The sequence below is a fragment of the Octodon degus genome, unplaced genomic scaffold (genome assembly GCF_000260255.1).
Source record: "Octodon degus isolate 3935 unplaced genomic scaffold, OctDeg1.0 scaffold00191, whole genome shotgun sequence".
NCBI classification, from domain to species: domain Eukaryota; kingdom Metazoa; phylum Chordata; class Mammalia; order Rodentia; family Octodontidae; genus Octodon; species Octodon degus.
In genome coordinates, this window is record NW_004524767.1 from 704,323 (window position 1) to 711,496 (window position 7,174).

The following is a 7,174-nucleotide window of genomic DNA, read 5'->3' on the forward strand; positions in this document are numbered from 1 at the left end:
AAAAAAAAAAAAAGTTTAGAAGAAATTAAGAGAGATAGAAGATAACTACATACTTGTTAGGGGAAACTTGCAAGAGGAAGAGATAACAATTATAGATAACATGCATCCAATGTAGGAGCACCCAACTATGTAAGACAAATTTTAAGAGATGTGAAAAGTCTAATGAGCAATAACACAATTATACTGTGGCAGTTTAACACCCATTGACCCAAAGAGATAGTTTAATTAGGCAAAATTCACCAAAGAAATAACACACCTAAACCAAACTTGTGAAGAAATGGATTTAGTAGACCTTTACAGAGTGTTACAACCAAAAACATGAGAATGCACATTCTTCTCAGATGCACATGGGACAGTCTCCAAAATAGATCAAGTGCTAGCATATAGAACATGCTTAAATAAACGCAAGAGAATTGAAATTATTCCAGGTATATTATCTGACCATAGTACAATGAAACTGGAAATTGACAAAAAACAAACCAACAAACAACAACAACAACAACAAAAGAAAGAGCAGCTACTCTATAAACACATGTAAACTAAAGAATACTCTCCTGAGTAATCAATGGGTCACAGATGAAACTAAACAATATTCACAATCATATGAAGATGAAGACTCAACTTACTGGAACCTGAGGAATGCAATGCAAGCTATTTTAAGAGGGAAAGTTATAACAATAAATTCTCACAGCAGGAAAACAGAATAGATTAGGAGATGCAAACACAACCACAAACACACTTGGTCACATAATCTTTGACCAAGTGGCCAAACATGCTCACTGGATGAAATATAGCCTCTTTAATGAATGGTGTTAGAATAACTTCCCTTCCACATGCCAAAGGCTAACAATAGACCCATGCCTATCATCATGCACAAAACTTCAGTCAAAATGGACCAAAGATTTAAATATTAAAACTGAAACACTCAATCTTCTGGAGGAGAAAGTAGGTGGTAACCTTAAGAAAATTTGGGTAGGTAGAGAGTTCATAAACAAAAGTCAAACTGCACAGGAAATACTTCAAAGAATTAACAGTTGGGATCTCATCCTGTTAAAAAGTTTCCCCATGTCAAAAGAAATCACCAACAGAGTAAAAAGAAAACCCGTGATCTGCGAAAAAATTATAGTAGGCTGCCCTTCAGATAAAGGACTCCTATATATAAAGAATTTTTAAACATCAAGCCTCCAAAAGTCAATGATTCAATCCAAAAGTGAACATCTGAGATGAATGTACACTTCACAAATGAAGAGATACAAATGACAAATACATATATGAAAAATCTTCAACATCATTGGTCATTTAAGAAATGCAAATTGAAACAACTTGCCTTCTTATGCCAGAAAAAATGGCTATCATCAAGAAGTCAAACAATGGCCAATGCTGGAGAGGCTGTGGGGAAAAAGGGACCCTTCTCCACTGTTTGTGGGAGTGCAGGCTGGTACAATCATTATGGAAATCAGTGGAGGCTCCCCAAAAAGCTGTGATTTCAGATCATGCAAGCCAGCTATTCTCCTCCTAGATAATTTTCCAGAACTAAAATCATACCACAACAATATATGTGCACTTGTCTTTATAGAAGCATAATTTGTTATAGCTAAATCTTGGAAACAACCCAAATGCCCACTAACTGAGGAATGGATAAAAAAAGATAGTGGCATTTTTACACAATGGAGTATTATTCAGCTATAAAAAAGATAAATTTGAGGCTTTTGTAGAGAAATGGATACAACTAGAGACTATATTGTTAGGTGAAATAAATCAACCCACATATCCATTATTTCATTAGTGTGAGAATCCGAAAGAGTAAATAAAATCTGAAAGGTACAATAAATACTGTGAAAAAGGTAGAATTTGTTCAATGGAAAAGAAAAGCTGGGATGAAGAAAAGAACAAAAGAAAGAAGTGAAAAGTTATATTTATATATATTTCCAAGATAATTTGTATAATTGTACTGCCAATTTCTGCTGATCTTTTAAAATGAGCAGATAATGCTTAAATTTTTTCTTTTATTCTTATTATTCTTTCTTTTTAATTTATTATAACATTTTTGTTGCTGTTTTGGGTTTTTTGAAATCAATTTTGCAGGTTTATATCTTGTAAACTAAACAACTAATTTGAAGACGACATCATGTAATACAGGAACCACTGTTGAATTCCTATCACTGTTTAGTGAAATTTTGTGTCATTTCTAATGATGATTTTTTATAACAATTTTGTATTCATTAAAAAAAAAGAAAGAAAGAAAAGAGTACATGAAATCTTTCCACACACTGAAGACCAAAGAATCTAGCTAAGGATCTGGAACTTCACATCCTGCATGAGTGCAGCTGAAAACCTCACGCTCATAACAATGCCTCCCAGGTCCACCTGAAGACCTAGAGCCCACAATATCCCATGCAGCCCCACCTCATGGATCTGCACTGAAAAGACCCAAAGGTCAGTGGAAGCTAGAAAGCATATGCCAGCAGAGTGAAAGATCTGTGTTAGCATGCTGAGGGATCTGAACTGGAGCCAGGAAGCTATGCTCAAGACAAGAACCAGAGTTCCCCCTTAAAAGTACCACAACAATCCTCAGCAACAGTGAGGTCCTGAGCCCCTCCCGCAATGAGGACAACTGAGTTCTCCAGGAAAGCCAATGTGACAAGCTTCTCCACAAAGCTGAGTAGTGCACTGTCTTCCTCTATGGAGCCTGGAAGTGGTGCTCACAATGAGAACCTAAGCCATTCTCGGTGACATCTGAAGCTCCTCTTCTGAAAAGAACAACCAAGCTCATCAAGAAAGCCAGCCAGACAAGGTCCTTCAGCAGAAACAGCCCAAGAGAACCAGCAGTTTACAGCAGCTTCCAACAGCTTCAACAGCTTCTCCAAGCAGCTTCCCTAACACCCTCTCAACAGCTTCTCCAGTTCTGCCTCTTATACTACTGGCAACAATCCTCACATGGGCCTCCTATGTCCAGTGCCATGCTAGTTCAATTCAGCTGCCTGTAACAAGTTGACCACTAGTTATCAACTAGAAGGCACTCACCAAGGTCCACAGGTAATCAGACAATTCTTGTGACCAAAAAAACCTCACTCATCAGATGAAATCCAGTGATTAGGGGAGTTTAGAAAGTGATGCTTTCATCTCAACTCAGGTGAACACATCGCCATGAAAGAGTTCAAGTCTCCCTAGTCACAGCAGCCCAGTGCAGCTGAACCTATGTTCCCAAACATATCCTCTCAAGCTTTCTTCTCCACCTTGCTTTGAGGGTATAAAAAATATATATCCTCAGAAACTATTTTCTTTCTTTTGTCTGCTTTTGTTTGTTCTTAGTTCTTGTTCTCTCAATTTTTCTTCTTTTTTCGATTTTTAATATTTTAGTTTAGAACTAATATTATGTAGAGCATAATAGTAATTAATGTTCCTTGTGGGGAGGTATCACCTGTATGTAATGCATCATAATTCCCTTTTATTCCCTCTCTCTTTTTCCTCCACCCATTTCTTGATCTCCTTCCTTAGCTATTTTTTAAATTCTATTTTCTTCATTCTCTCTCCCAGCCCTTTCTCTACCATTACTAATCTGTAACCCTGGGTTTCTGGATAAGATAAAAACTTGCTAATCAAGCTCTGAACTCTGTATTAGTGTATGATTAGCCCTTCAAATGTTGTTGTCATTGCCAGCTGTTCTCCCTTTCAGTTCAGTGCCAGGAATCTCCACATAGTGCCAGTTCTTTCTAGTCAATCTTATCTACAACATTCAACAGAAAAGTTCAAGAATCATGAGAAAACAAAACAATAAGATGCCCCCAAAATTCATAACTCCACCAGCCAGTGAGATAGCTCACCAGACTAAGCACCTGCTTAGGCAAGTGCAGGGACCAGGGTTTGATCCCCAGCACCACATGCTTCACCGGCCCCACACCTGGGCACACTGAGCCAGCCACTGAGACCAGGCATGGTGGTACACACCTGTAATCTCAGTGCTGGGGAGGCTGAAAACAGGAGGATCACTGCAAGTCTGAGCTGCATAGTGAGACCCTGTACCAAATACATATTTTTAAAGCTCATAACTCTAAAAACTTATCTCCTGGATATGGTAGCAAAGGACTGTAAAGGCAAAGACCTCAGAAATGAAAGAGTTAAAATGTTGAGTGGTCAGAGAAAAAAAACATGTAAGAAAATATTTAAAATGTTCAATGACCTCAAAGAGGATACAAATAATCAGAAAACTATTACAACATCACAGTTCAATAAACACCTCATAGTAGTAACTCTAAATATCAATGAGCTCAACTCCTCAGTCAAGAGTGAAAAATTCAATTAAAAAACATATATATAACCGTATATTCTACACAGAAGACACACTTCAAACAAAAGTAAGTATACAAATCTAAGGCAAAGAGGCAGAAAATGATGTTCATTCAGCTGGAGCCTGAAACAACCAAGAATAGCTATTTTATTTTCAGACACAGAAGATTTCAAGCCAAAAACAATCAGACACAGAAGAGACAGGGATGGCTATTAGCTACTGGTTAAGGGAACAATAACTAGAAGAGATAACAACTGTAAATACTGTAACTATGAACCAGTTGTACATGCAACCTCACCCATAGAATCATACCTCATCCTCACAATTAAGTCAACCAGCCTCCCCCTAAAACAATCAACAAAGAAGTGTCAAAATTAAACCACACCACTGAACAAATGAACTTGACAGGTATATATAGATTATTTCATCCAACAACAAAAGACTACACAGTTTTCTTAATAGCACACAAAGAATTTTCCCAAGTAGACCATATCTTAGTTCATACACTTGCTTAAATAAATACAAAAGAATTTAAATATTTGTAAAAGATCAGATCATATCAGACTGAAGCTGGAAATTATCAAAAGAAACCCCAGAATCCACATAAACATATGGAGATTAAATAATACATTACTGAATAATTAATACATTACAGAAAAATGGGGGGAAATGTCCTAGAATTAAATGACAACTAAGTACAAAATACCAAAATTTCAGTGACACAAATGAAAGCATTTCAAGCTGCAACAGCACACGTAAGAAAAGTAAAATTCAAATATGTGATCTAATGATGAATTTCAAGGACCTAATGAGATAAAAATATTTCAAATCATAAAAAAGAAGAGATTATAAAGATCACAATAGAAATTAATGAAACAATGACCAAAATACAAAGAATCAGTGAATAAAAGATATTTCTTTGGAAGAGTTGGAAGGGGCCCTTAGAATGAGAGAGATGATAGAAAAAGAAAGGAAAAGATAAAGACTGTGATGCACTGAGTTTATGTACTGGTTCTTCATCATGAATACACCTACTGTGTGCTGCAAATATAGTATATTTTGTGAAATAATTGAATAAAAGTCAAGATGTGAATGAAGAAAGATATTAAAGGTATAAAAGTATATAAAGTCAAATCATTGCAGAAACAACTCAAATTTAGAGGAATTACAACCCACATAAATGCAGGATTCACAACTCCAAATAGACAAAGCCAGACAAAAACTTTGCACATCATAAAACAGAATTGCACAAATCCAAAATGGAGAATACTAAAATATATTAGGTAAAAATGTCAAAAACTGTAAGGAGAGCCTGCGATATTGACAGCAGTTTTATCAGCCCAAATCTTAAAGGTCAGGAGAGCATTTTAATTTAATTTAATTTGATACAGAGTTTCACTATGCATTTCAGGCTCATAGTGATCCTCCTACTTCAGCCTCCCTAGCATTGGAATCATAGGCATGTCACACCATGCCCAGTTTCAGGGCCCATGCAGCACACTTGGGGTTCTGGCAGGCATGGCATACAGTAGATGGGATCAAACTCAAGAACCTTGAGCTTGCCAAGCAGGCTCTTAAGTTTTTCAGTTCTAAACAATTATCAACCCAGATTATTATATACTCCAAAATTATCCTTCAAAATTAATGGAGAAAAAAATTTCCTCGACAAAAAGAATCTAAAATAATTTATGACCACCAAACCAGCAGAAAATACATAAAATAGCCAGCAAAATAGCTCAGTGGTCTAAAGCACCTGCTTAGGCAAGCTTAGGCAGGCACAAGGGACTGAAGTTTGATTCCCTGGCACCACATGCCACATCAGCCCTGGCTGAGCCAGCCAGAAAATACACACAGCATACTTCACTCCTGGGTCAGATAGGGAAATTTGCTCCATCAGTGTAGACCTATACAGTGTCTCAAGCAAAGCAATAGGTCTCATACACATATTGTGGAAGCCTAGCCATGTGACAGACCAGAGAGAACTGACCTTAGGATGGCACCCAAGGAAGCTCTCTCTGCAAATCACGTACATCTTGGGTTCTAAATATTTTAGATACAAGATTCTCTGAACCATTCTTTTTAATCCTCTTTCTCTGTCCCTGTCTCAACTCTGCCTCAAAAGCCAAAGGTCATAAATTTAGTCTGGCTGACACCATGGCTCCACTTTATTCCAGAGTCCACTGATTCCAGATGCAGATTCAGCTTGCCTTTTAGGCTGATTCTATCCTCAGAACTGAGAAGAAAGCCACTGATTTTTTTCTTTTCTTTCTTTTTCTTGTTTCTAATCAACCATCTCCCTGCTAAGCAAAATCATTCTCAATTATCTTCCTGACAATAAATATCTTCCTGAAGATAAGTCCTACATGGACAGACACTTATACTTAACAGTGTTCTTCTTGAAACTATGATAAAAGTGGTAGCATAATCTCACCCCATACCATACTATTGTGGCCCAGTCCAAGTGTGCCCACCCCTCCCACACTTCCTTCAGCTTGTCTAGGAGTCTTGACTGACAAAAAAGAGATAACCTGGCACCACTTCTTTAGGTCAGCACTCATGTTCCCAGATGTCCACACAGCTGTTGTCTCGTTCCCACTGTTTCTAAGGCAATTAATATTGTTTCTGGCAAAAACTTCTTCTGGATTTGTATGAAAACTATTCAAAATCCACCTTGGCCATCAATTTGCTTTTTACCATTTTAAGATCCAGTCAGCATATTCTGTAGACCATCTTCTAATTATATAACCTCACATTTGATGCCAATTCCTCATTTCTTTTCATCTAGATGCTCCTGAAAAAAGCAGATCAACAAATAAGATTAAAAAAAAAAAACAAATAGATGGGGAAAAATGAAACCTTCTCCACTGTTGGTGGGAATGTAGACTG